This window comes from Leuciscus leuciscus (genome assembly GCF_965113295.1).
Source record: "Leuciscus leuciscus genome assembly, chromosome: 19".
Classification (NCBI taxonomy): Eukaryota; Metazoa; Chordata; class Actinopteri; order Cypriniformes; family Leuciscidae; genus Leuciscus; species Leuciscus leuciscus.
Genome location: NC_138743.1, coordinates 11001955 through 11015646, shown reverse-complemented (window position 1 = coordinate 11015646; position 13692 = coordinate 11001955). Strand labels below are relative to the sequence as shown.

The window sequence follows — 13692 nt, the reverse complement described above, 5'->3', positions numbered from 1 at the left end:
CTTTATTGCTAAGTGTGCTTGTAAGGAATTTACCTTGCCCATAACGCATAACATTTAAGAATAAAAAATATAAAAAAGTATATAGACACAAATAGATTTACATTTACATTTACATTTACATTTATTCATTTAGCTGACGCTTTTATCCAGAGCGACTTACAATTGCTATATATGTCAGAGGTCGCACGCCTCTGGAGCAACTAGGGGTTAAGTGTCTTGCTCAGGGACACATTGGTGTCTCACAGTGGATTCGAACCCGGGTCTCTCACACCAAAGGCATGTGTCTTATCCACTGCGCCACCACCACCCCCATAGCCAGAATAAACATTTATGGATAATGTACATATTTACAGTATTGTGAATATAATATGAATAAATAGGATGTTGCACAACAAAGTTGCATTGAACTGTTCAAGAGAGAAATAGCCGTTAAGAAGAAACTGTTCCTGTGTCTAGATGTTCTAGTGCCTCTGAGGCGCCGTGCGGATGGCAACAGTTCAAGGTTGTGGCCGGGGTGAGTGGAGTCTGTGATGATTTTACCTGCTCCTTTCCTCACTCTGGAAGAGTACAGGTCCTGGAGGCTGGGAAGGGGGGCACCAATAGTCCTTGTAGTCTCCTGGTGTCTGATTTGGTGCGTGAACCTAACCAGACAGCTATAGAAGTTAGATAAACACAGGACAGACTCAATGATGGCTGAGTAGAACTGTTTTAGAAGCTCCTATGGCAGGTTGAAATTCCTCAGCTGGTGAAGGAAGTACAACTGGGCCTGGGCCATTTTCATTATGGAGTCCCACTATGATTGTCCCACTTCAGTGAGATGGCAGTGCCCAGAAACCTGAATGACTCCACTGCTTCCACAGTGCTGTTCTTGATGGTGAGTGGAGGGAGTGCTGGGGTGTTCCTCTTCCTCCTGAAGTCCACTATCTCCACTGTTTTGTGTGTGTTGAGCTTGTTATTATGACTGCCCCAGACAGCCAGTTATTCGACCTCTTGTCTGTATGCAGACTCGTCACCCTCCTGGATGAGGCAGATGTCCGAAAACAGAGCTGAACACAAAGATTAATCAAACTCGTACACCTACGGATTAACTTGTGGTCCATATTTACGATATTGCTGGCTAATGTGAGCATCAGAATTTCCCAAAAACAATGCAGTCACGGTCCCACAAATCCAGACCTTTTTGTTACCTTTAATAAGGCTGCTGATCAAAACTCTCCAGCCATCTGCCTTGCAGCATGACCTTACCCACCGACACACTCCATTAGCTCATATTGCTCTGTGCATTTGCTGCATAAATGCCAGTTTTATGAGAACATTTCTTTAAAATCATTATTTGGAGAGGCTGTCAAACCGACAAGTAAATAAACAAATAAGTACACTGAAATGTCTTCATTGACTAAATATAAATTGGTTGGGTGGTAGGTGTAATTTGGCGTAAAAAACGTGTTGACACAGCAAGAGATGCTAGAAGAGGAGGTGTTATGCTGTAATTGGAGGTAATACTGGGAGAAAGACTATAATTAGGAGACAGACAAACTGCAACATTTTGTTCAAATGAGCTGATTTTTATTTATTTTTCTTATTGCGACGTCTCAGAAAGGATTCATTATTTTTAGTTCTGCTTTAACATTTTCATGCAAACCCCTCCAATCATTATTATCATGCAAAAACCCAGGGATGAAAAATTAACAGCTTCTTTTATAACACTTGTCAGCCTCAGCAGTTTTGAGGTTCACCTTGGTCCTTCTGACCACACACATACATCAAATATTAACATCTGCAGATAACCGTGAGGCAGAAGGCTCAAGAAGTGCCACGGTAAAATGGGTCAAAGTAGACGGAGATCTTGCATAAATTTAGTATGATGTGTGAAATGCATTTTCAATTCTTTCCTTCCCCAAGGACAGTATGTGGAAAAGGTCACTGAGCAATGATTCTCAATAAAGATATGCTCTTTTTTAGAGCACCAACAGTGCACTGCAAAAGTGTATATAGGATGCCACAGGAATGAAACATCCAATATTTTGCAATATTTTAAAAACTCAAACTCATTCATTTTTCCACCAATAAACACATAATGACACATTATGATTAACACAGCTACTGTACTTAATAGCGGTTACTCATCATTCTCCTCTTCAATGTTCAGTGCTCTCATTACAGTTATGATGAAATTAATTTCAGTCTGTATGTGTGTAACGTAACAGAACACCGTTTGAACCTGCCTTTCTGTCGTTGTGTGGTTTTGAGGGCCCGGAGGTTTATTACGATTCAGTCTTTACGCGAAACATCAGGTGGCAGGCGTAGATGCAGATTAGTAGTTTAGCGAGCAAAGGCCATTGCCATCTCACTCTTTAATAGGATCAAGCTGGAGTGTAAAATGTGACTTGAATTAAAGTATAATTACCTTACAGCAAAGACAAGCCACCAGCGGCTCAGATGTATTGATTTAATAGTAATCGAGTGTGACTCCATGTTCAGCTGGTTGGAAATCGAGCCGCTGTTTAATCTGTTGTTTTATACCATCTTTCCAAAAGGACCGATCCTCAATCATGTTCGCATTTTCCCAGATGTAAATATTATTATAGGAATAGATCATGTTATGCTACAGGGTTCTAGACAAGACATTTTTTAATAAGGAAAATTACACCTAATATAAGTACATACTACCATTCAAAAGTTTTGGGTGAGTAAGATTTATTTTTTTAAAGAAAATAATACTTTTATTCAGCCAGGATTCATTAAATTGAATTAAACAGGGTTCGTACAAGGTGCTTAAAGTGCTTGAAGTACTTGAATTTGACTTTTTGACATTTAAGTCCTGGAAAACCCTTGAAAACAGCCATATTTATACTTAAAAAGTGCTTTACTTACTTAAAATAAAATGTTTTTTCGAAAAAACAAAAAAATACTATATTTTCACGCAAAATTAACACTGCAGCCTGTCTGATAATACGAAGTACGGCAACATTATAATATGAAATATTATTTATTGAAAAATAATAGCCATTATAAACTTTGTATTTAATATATATTATTAAATACGTTGTAAGTTGTATTTTGGATTGCTTTATATCGGTAATTTAAGTTTTAAAAATCCTTAAAAAATACTAAAGATAGTGTTTGATAAGTGAGATCTCGGATTGAAAACCAAAAAAAGTAGTGCTTGAAAAGTCCTTGAAAGTCCTGGAATTTCTTTTTACAGTATCTGTACGAACCCTGATTAAAAAATACACCTATGAGGTGGATGGATTATCTCGGCAAAGGAGAAGTGCTCACTAACACAGATTTAGAACAATATTTGAGAGAAATAGGCCTTTTGTGTACACAGAAAAAGTCTTACATCTTTGAGTTCAGCTCATGAAAAATGGGGGCAAAAACAAGTGTTGCGTTTATAATTTTGTTCAGTGTATGTAGAGAAGCAGAATGCCTGTTATCAAACGCGTATGCCTTTGTGCTTGTTTCTGTTAAAAGTAAGTGTTGTTTCAGTAGTTAAAGAAAGCACTAATCAAGTTTGACAGCACCAGCAAACTTGGATTCAGACTTCAGTGACCCTGTCCATGTAATTAATCTGTTTTCGTGGCCCTCTGTGGCATATTTTAAGCACAATTTAGAGAGAACTCTAAAATAACAGTATGTGAGACATATCAGAATTCATTACTGTTGATTTTTGTTGAGTTATAAGTGCAGTGAAATGTATTCCATACAAAAGTGTAATATTTAATTTAGAAAATGCTGTGAAACATGAATATAAATGGGAATTAGATGCTTGTGTGAAGCTGTGAACTTATTCCCAGGCAAACAGGCCACTTCAATTTGTAATTTTACCTTCAATTTTACCTCCCTTGATATAGAAATGTCTGAATATTGTGGGAAAATGCAAACAAGAATATACAAAATATCCCTGAGGACCAGATTATCTGGTTATGTTGAGGCGCTTCTGATTTAAATGTACGATTACGTAACCATCATCTCATTTCAAGAATATGCACCGGTTAGGAATAATCCAAGGAATAGTTCACAGCTTCACTCAAAAATCATTTAATCACCTGCAATGTCGTTCCAAACCTGTATGACTTTTTATTGTGTGGAATAAAAAAAGACATTTGAAAGATTGTTGGTAACCAAACCGTTTTGTAACAGCTCTTTCTTGATGATGATGATGGCGGTTTGTTTTGAAGAGATGTTTCTTTGAAGGATGCTATAGAGACAAACTAGATTTGAGGTCATCTCTGTTGCAGTTTTGCTTCGGCTCTGTTAACGCACTAGGAAATAGAACCCTCTGTGTTACGGGTTCAGAAAAGTGTGATTATCCTTCCTTACCGCTTCTGCTTGCAGCCAGAGTCTGTGTAAATAAAGAAAGTCTCACTCCAGAGGGCTGTTGTGTTGTGTTCTCTGTATGAAATGTTAATGAACTGCGTGATACCGGAGACCCTCTGGTTCGTTTGAGGCAGTGGAAGTTCTACATTGTCTTCAGCTCTCTGACAGCCGTAATGTGTTCAACCGCTGTCTCAATTTCCAGTTGATTAATGTTCCAAGAAGTGGGAATGCATCCTTCCCTGTAGGGAGGGAAAACGCATGCCAAATTGAAGTGTAATTTCATGCACTTCTACTGAGGCATTCAAATGTGTAAAAAAAGCTAGTATTCCTTGCGGGAACAAGCGGCTAGGTAAATGGGTTTGCATGATCTGACAGCTGTACTGTGGTACGAGGCTTTTATGAAGGTGTTTTACTGGCATTTGAAAGACCTGAGCGATCCATAACCAAACATCAGTGCATCAATGCATATTCTCAGCAAGTTCATTTCTGCTCAGGTTTCATGTGCTGTGTCAAACAGGCATCTTGTTCTCTGAAATATTCATTTTGAACTCCATGAATAGACTTCTGATAAAAGGCACTTCATGACAGATGCATTTCCGATGGAACAAGCAATAATGTGGCTTGCATTTAGGATGTTTTCATTTCCTTTTCCATTTTTTTTATCACATCCTCAATTCCAACAGGCATGAATCTTAAAGGGATACTCCACTTTTTTTGGAAATAGGCTCATTTTACAACTCCCCCAGAGTTAAACAGTTGAGTTTTACCATTTTTTTAATCCATTCAGCCGATCTCCGGGTCTGGGGGTCCCACTTTTAGCATAGCTTAGCATAATGAATTGAACCGGACAAGACCGTTAGCATCTCTCTCAAAAAAATGAACAAAGAGTTTCGATATTTTTCCTTTTTAAAACTTGACTCTTCTGTAGTTACATCGTGTACTAAGACCGACGGAAAATGAAAAGTTGCGATTTTCTAGGCTGATATGGCTAGGAACTATACTCTCATTCCTGCGTAATAATCAAGAAACTTTGCTGCAGTACCATGAGTCCAGCAGGCGTAATGATATAAATATGAGTTGTAAAATGAGCCTATTTCCAAAAAAAGTGGAGTATCCCTTTAACAGGAAATCTGCCTTGGTGCTACTTGGAAGTGTTTTTGTAGTCATTCTCCTGAGCTGCAAGACCAGGCAACACAGAAGGTATGCGATAGGTAACACTTGAAATAGTGAACCCTGTGTCATTCTAAACGCCAGGTAAATGGAATCCTGCTACCATGCTTCATATTTGACATTTCTCAGAATTTACCCGAGGTTAACAATTAATCCTGTGTATTCATAAGCTGCTGTTTCACACTGTCAACCTGGGTTAAAGTCCCCGTGAACCAGAAGTTGCAAACGACTTTTCACCAGTGTTGTGACGTATTTCCAAGTGAAATGGAATATTGAACAGAGGGCAGGGTTTTACTTTAGCGCTCCTCCTCTCCATCTCTGCTCATAGCAGACTAACGGTTTGAGGGGAGTGGTTAAGCGTTTTCAACCCAAGCCGTCAAACTGACGTCATCAGAAAAGGAACGCCATTCCAGACCGGAAGTAACTATTCAGATTTTGATTAAAGATTACCACGGCAAAAAAAAAAATTCTGTGTATTAACTTGCACGGATTAATTGTTCACCACAAGACTAGTAATAGGCGCTAACAAAGTAAATAAGGTCAATTTTGATTTCATGTTGACTTTAACGTTCTTATTTGCAGTGTCAGTGTCACTGATTGGACAAACGGCACATGTATGCTTCCATAATGACTCTAGCATTGCACATCATCATATCCTATTTATTGCCGACTGTACTGTCAAGTTTATCCTGAATTGACTTGTCACACTATAAAGGCGTTTTCTGTCACCATTTAAAAAATGTTCCCCTCAAATGCTGAAACTACTGTTTATACAACATTCTGTGACTATGAATTATGAGGCACGCAGCACGCTATTAGTTGTCAGTTGCTAAGCATCCAGTCGTAACATTCTAACACTGCATCGTTTGATTTCACACTGTTCCATGGACTGTAAAAAAAAAGAAGATATATGACGTGCATTCCACTGTAGAAAAATGAAGAAATGGCCGTCGTTGTCGTGCTGATTTCGTAATTTGGAGCCTGAGTCATGCGCAGTAGTGATTCTGAGATGTATCATCCCTCCCACACTCCCACAGTTTCAATCGCAATGACGTTACACCCCATGTCTATAGCCTCAGATAACTAACTAAAACCAAACTTATTGGAAAAACAAACACTTGAATACACGTCAGTATGATAAGAACTAACTAATGTGACAGAAACCATCTTTGGGATAAATTATTTTGATTGGATTAGTAATTGGATTTTTTTAGTTTGGCACATGATCCATCCGATTACATGGAGAGGGCGGAGTTTATGACCCATGCTGCAGCCAGCAACAAGGGGGTGATTGAAATGTTTTGGTATTACTTTTCAGGACGTGTTCGGCACACTGTTCAAATTTGGCACTGCAATATGGGGTTAATAATACGAAAGTGGTGCTATCCCTGCATGCTTCCGAGTAGGTTTCATAACCAGAAAAAGTGGTGCTAACCCCGCTTCTAAATTACAAGTGTGAAATGTTCCTTTACCCCATGGGATAAAAACAGAATAGCGTTTAGAATGATGATAACCATGCACAGACTGGGGTAAAGCGCAGTGTGAAAAGCCTTTTTGTGACTACAGAACACTCAGTGCAAAATGAATGAATTAATGTTGTGCAGCAAAAGTCTGAAATTTCTAAATTTGTGAGATGTGGGAGTGGGATGTTCCATTGAAAGCACAATAAAGTTGTGATCGTCCTCCAAACTTGAGCAGAGTATGAAGTTCATTTGGTGACTAAGCTTCTCACATTTATCATCCCGTTGTTATGCTAGCCCTGACTGTACCGTGTGTCAGAGATGTGAGAGGAGGATATCAACACATCCGCTACAATCCAGTCTCTGCATAATTTACAGCTCTGGGAACTTAAAATAGAGCCGAGTGCATTTGCAAGACCTTATCCTGCATACCATTTGTCATACATCTTACAAGAGACTGTAGAAATAATGCATAAATGAAATATGAATATATTTAATTAAGAAGAGGCTTGCTTTGGAAGCCATTACTTTTAATAAGATTTTTAACTGACTTGTTGCATTGGATACAACTGTCTGTTAAATGAATAAATGTAATGGTATACTGACCAATAGATAAATAATCACATTATGAAATAAACGTTTTTCTCCAAAACACATTGGGAACAATTATTTGCCCCCTTTTATTAAATTCTTTTTGCAACCTCCTTTTTCCAAGACAACAGCTCTGAGTCTTCTCCTATAATGCCTGATGAGTTTGGAGAACACCTGACAAGAGATCAGAGACCATTCCTCCATACAGAATTTCTCCAGATCCTTCAGATTCCCAGATCCATGTTGGCACTTCTTCTCTTCAGTTCATCTTCTATAGGGTTCAGGTCAGGGACTGGGATGGCCATTGCAGATGCTTGGTTTTGTGCTCAGTGACCCATTTTTGCTTTGATTTTGATGTTTGTTTTTGGATCACTGTCCTGTTGGAAGATCCAAACGTGGCCCATTATAAGATTTCTAGCAGAGGTTGTCAGGTTTTTATTTTTTATCTGTTGGTATTTGATCAAATCCATGATGCCATGTACAGTATCTGAACAAGATGTCCTGGACCTCTGGCAGAAAATTAGGCCCACAGCATTAAAGATACAGCAGAGTATTTCATTTTACAGATGGTATATCTTTTTTTATCTCTGTGTGCACCAAACCCATATTAAGTGTTTGCTGCCAAAAATATTCTTTTCTTTTTTCATCTGTCCATATCTCTTGTCAGATCTCTTGTCAGGTGTTCTCCAAACTCATCAGGCATTATAGGAGAAGACTCAGAGCTGTTATCTTGGAAAAAGGAGGTTGCAAAAAGTATTTAATAAAAGGGGGCAAATAATTGTACAAATAATGAACAATGCAAATGTATTTTTTACAGCCATCTTTGATCGTATTTACCAAGGGGCCAAATAATTCTGACCAGCACTGTATATATCACTCACTGTTTCCACAAAAATAAGCAGCATGACTTGATAATAAAGTTTGGAGCACCAAATCAGGATATTACATTTATTTCTGAAGGATAATGTGGCACTGAAGACTGGAGAAATGGCTTAAAATAGAAAACAGTTTTGAATTGTAATATATTTTCAAATATGATGTATTTGCTGTATTTTTCGGATAAATGCTGCCTTAGTGAGCATAAGAGACTTCTTTAAAAACTGTAGTGTTATTGAGTTATTATTGTGAATTGCACAGAAACACATACACATTATAGCTAGACCAAAATCTTTTTAATTCTATTTTATTCTGACCAAGCCAAGTAGCCCAAATTCTTCAGACAGATCAACTGTCAAATGACAAATGGTCTCATACAACATCGCAATGCATCTTGATAATTGTGCATTTGCTTTGTATCTCTGTTTACCTGGGGTCGATAAGCAATATGCTTACAGATGGATGTATTCATTTTAGAGACACTGATGGATGAGAGCAGGGAAGAAATCAATCTCTTTCCTTTCGGGTATTGATCACTTGTTCAAGAGAGTTCAGTGTATCGGGACACGTATTAGAGGCCAGGATGTGAGGAAGTGTAAAGATGTTTAAATCAGTGTTGTTAAATGTGTGACAGTGGGTTTTTATTAGCGCTGTGTGTCTCTATGGCTTCAGCACATTTATACACATATAATAGAGTTGATCATGTAGAAAAGCATATAATGTGTGGGGCTTTGTTTAAAGCTTTTGAATCCACTATAATGTTTCCTATATAAAAAAAAAAATCTTATTATAAGTTCATTAAATTAAAAAGTGAAATATGAAACTAGAAAAGTGAATGCACTGCAGTATTATTCCAAAGTCCATTTTATTATCATTATAATCATATAAATATATTAAACCAATAGGCTATATAGTCATTCTGAACTTCTGAAACATATTATAAATTAAAAACAAATAAATAAACTCTATTTGAGCATGATTTTTTTTGTTGCCATTTTCATGGAAAGACACTGAAATCTTTTTCCAAGAAATTGATTTCCTTCCTCTCCAGGCAGAGGTCTTTGCCAATTTTTGTTACAGTTTTGAATAGCTTGTAAGTTAAAATGACTTGAAATAATGAACTGTTACAGATTCCTTCCCTGTCCTATCAGTGATATTATTATACAGCTACATGTTTACCCTTCAAAGCTCATCGGCGCAAGTCTAGGTTGTTGTGGGTATACAATGGTGCTGCTATGAGTCATTTAAGCACATTGCTAGGACGTTGCTAGGGCGTTCTGATTGCTATGGGTTTGCTTTCTTCAAGTCAAAAAAATGTCTATATTCTATATTCAAGCTCGGTTTCCTGCTTTAATGCACAGCACTGTAAAACATTTCTAACCTCCCCAGCTCAAAATGTTCTAGTGACAGGTCAGATCTAAATTTTTCAGTGAAATTCTGTAAATTATAAAATTAAATTGACAGAATTTCACTTGGGCCAATTGAAAAATTTAGATCTGACCTGTCACTAGAAAATTTTGAGTTGGGGAGCTAGGTAAGACATTTTCTACAGTGCAAGTTTACAAAAATAAATAAATAAATGTTGTTGCTTCATTTATCATTCATTGAGTTAGATCACTTAGAAACGTAAAAGCACACCTCTCCTGAACAAGCTGCGTGATTTAAAAGACTGCATCATTTATCTCTATAGAGCAAATTGTGCTGGACAAGTTACATGCCAACTTAGGTGATTTGCTTAAATCCCTACACGTAAATATGAGCAATAGTAATTCTGATGTTTACCACAGCCACATTTCAGGCCTGCTTTAATAAGCTCTACATTAATTAAACAAGATGCTTTTGCTCCTGCATGGTTGAGTGCAAAACTGGAATCTACCTCGCTTTTATTTTCCCGTCAGCGGTATTGAAGCTTTTCTGAGCACTCCATTCTGCTCTGAGAGTTTGCACCTCAAGTAAAAACCCACAGGACTGTCAGCGTGTAGCGGCGGTTTCAGTCGGTGCCCCGTAATCATCTTCACAGCCTGTTGTTATCTCCAAGAAACAAAATCCAACCTGCTGTCAAATTACTCACCATTGAACAGCTGCTCCTAAGAGCCACAATAGCATTACAACCAGGCATGTTGTCAGCTCCTGACCCAAAATACAGATTTTTGAGAGAGAGAGTTTTCTTTGAAACACACTCCAATAGAACCATCTTGTTATTTCATTGACATTAGATGGAGTCGTCATTATGCTTATAGTCCCAGGACTAGTACAAGAAAGTTTTATAGGTTGTCTCGCTGTACCAGACAGATGTTAACCCCAGAAATATTACTGCTCTTGTCTGCTTACTGAGAATTATTTGGCAGTTTCTTCTGTGCTCAACAGGACAGTCTGTCCTGTCGCTCTAACTAGGCAACAAGACTTTTATTCTCTTTTTAATGTGTCCTCAACAATCAAGATACGATACTGTTTAAAAGTTTGGGGTCATAAGATTGTTTTAAATAAATTAATATTTTTTATTTAGCAAGGAAGCATTAATTTGGTAAAAAATACTTTTACATTTTACATGTTTCCAAAAAAATCTTTTAAACTTTCTATTCATCAAAGAATCCTAAAAAAGATGTATCATGGTTTCCAAATAAATAGCCTATGAATATTAATCAGCACAACTGTTTTCAACATTGATAATAAGATGCTTCTTAAACACCAAATTAACATTTTGAAATGATGGCTGCTGAAAATTCTGCTTTTCTATCACAGGATTTAATTACATCTTAAAATATTAGAATATAAAACAGTTCTTTTAAATTGTAATACTATTTGACAATATTGAAGTTTTTACTGTATTTTAATCAAATAAATGTATAATAATTTGTCTAAAATATTTTTTAAATGTTTTCCAACCCTAATCTTTTGAACGGAAGTGAAAAAAAAAAGAAAAAAGAAAAAAAATAATTAAAAAATAATAATTATATATATATATTTTTTTTTTATCAATGTTGAAAACTGTTTTTGCTGCTTAACAGTATTGTGGGAAAAAATATACCATTCAAACATTTGTGGTAAGATTTAAAAGAGAGAGACATGTACTTTTAATAATTAAGGATGCATTAAATTGATCAACTGACAGTGAAGACATTTATAATGTTACAAAAGATTTCTATTTAATAAATGATTTAATAAATGCAAATAAATGCTGTTCATTTTGAACTTTCTATTCATCAAAGAATCCTGAAAAATAAAATGTATCATGGCTTCCACAAAAATATGAAGCAGAACAACTGTTTTCAACATTTATAATAATAAGAAATGTTTCTTGAGCAGCAAATCAGCATATTAGAATGATTTCTGAAGAATCATGTGACTGAAGACTGGAGTATATATATAAACCGTATAGAAGCAGTTCCTGACATTCTAACCTGTTTCTATTTCTTCTTGCACAATCCTAAAAGTGTAGGAGGAATTCATTAACAAATGTTTACCTGGATTTACATGTTCGCTTAGCCTTCTGCACTGTCTAGAATGTCTGATTAAAGCTCTCCCTATCCTCACAGCTCCTTGGCTGCATTTACACTGCAAGACCTAATGCTCTGATCCAATACTTTGTCACATATTTTATTTTATTTATTTTCTTTGTAATGTGCGTGTGAAGTTAGAGTTGTCAGGATTGAATGCTCCATCATGGCCCTTAGAAATGGTCTTAGACATGTTTTTTTGTTTTTTTTTTGGACCCCATTCTTCAAATTACTTATTTTGTGTCTCACAGAAGAAAGAAAGTCATACATGTTTGTAACAACATGAGGGTGAGTAAATGATGACAGGAATTTCATTATTAGGTGAACTATCCCTTTAAGGAATGTTTGATTTAAAAAAAAAAAAGGTTTTCCAAGGACATAGTCCTCATTTTGTGTGTCTTTTAAAGTGCAGCTACATTGTTGTGGGGATTTGTATCTGAATGTTACATTGACTAACTCACACTGCTTTGTTTATCCGCTGTCGGCTTATTCTCCGAGTCAGGACCACTTTACCACATCACACAATAGTCTACAGACAAGGCTGGATCACAAACGCTCTGCTGCTGGCTCTAGCTTCAAACACATTGAATCTCTGATACCTTTCCACAGATTCACCTCCGGAGTGCTCTGTCTGAGGTCAGCTTTACTCAGCCAGCTGGAACAGCTGTCTCTGCATTTGTTTCACCAGAGAAACACTGATCGCCTCAGATGTACCTTGCAGGTCCTGTCAGCTCTGTTCCGCTTCCCGGTGAGAAACATGCTGAGGGAGCTGCACATGCACTAGGAAGTTGTTTTGCAGGGCATTTGCATTCTCAATATAGCAGCACCTTACATTTATACTGTATCTTTGTAGGATTTTCTTGTTGTTGAGTGTCCATTTTCTTCTCATCAGCATTTAATCTCAGATGCTATTTTTTTGTCTTTGAATATATTTTGAAATGTAATTTATTCATGTGATGGCAAAACTGAATTTCCAGTCTTAGGTGTCTCAAGATCCTTCAGAAATCATTCTAAAATGTTTAATTGGTGCTCAAGAAGTTATTATTATTATTATTATTATTAATATTATTATCATTGTTGAAAACAGTTGTGCTGCTTAATACTTCTGTGGATTCAAAAAAAAAAAGAAGTAATTCTTTGAATAGAAAGTTCAAAAGAACAGCATTTATTATAATGAAGAAATCTTTTGTAACATTATAAATGTCTTTACTATCACTATTGATCAATTTAATGCATCCTTGCTAAATAAAAGTAAATTCCTAAAAAAAATAAAAAAAACCAAAAACTTTTGAACAATAGCGCACCTTTAACCTGAAATAAAAATCGAATAGAACTGCAGAATGAATTTACATAGACATGGCAGAATTACATTCAAGGTCAATCCCTAAGTTAAAATGCTAAATTGGTTTAAGCGACTAAATAAAACCATTTGGTCAGTAACTTCATTAGGAATCGCAGCATAATGCATGATCAAATTAGAATTGAACAGTAAGAACTTGTCTGGAACTGTTGACTCAACATGAGCATTTTATATCAAAGACGTACAATTTGCCTGCTAAATGTTGTGACCCGCGTCATCTAACAACAAAGCTTTTTGTTCTGTCCAGAAGTCCATTTGATGACACAATAGGAATATTCCTCATATTAAGCAACCAAAATGAAAATTTGAGGAATGAAATCACTTCATCTTCATTTTTTTGTGAGAGATAGTTTCACAGACTGCACCAATAAACAAGCTACAGTTAGTCCAAAATGCCGCCGCTAGAGTTCTTACGAGA

At 36.5% G+C, this 13692-nt stretch overlaps 1 protein-coding gene across 2 annotated transcripts in view; it reads left to right on the top strand.

Moving 5' to 3' along the window:
• The window catches only part of galnt14 (UDP-N-acetyl-alpha-D-galactosamine:polypeptide N-acetylgalactosaminyltransferase 14 (GalNAc-T14)), a 94542-nt gene that overhangs the window by 3131 nt on the left and 77719 nt on the right, over positions 1-13692 (top strand). The window contains exon 2 of one of the 2 annotated variants that reach the window (XM_082148250.1): positions 12524-12662. The exons of the other annotated variant lie outside the window; for it this stretch is intronic. The gene's annotated coding sequence lies outside the window, so the exon portion shown is untranslated. The remainder of the gene's footprint in view (positions 1-12523; positions 12663-13692) is intronic. 2 annotated transcript variants of the gene reach the window in all.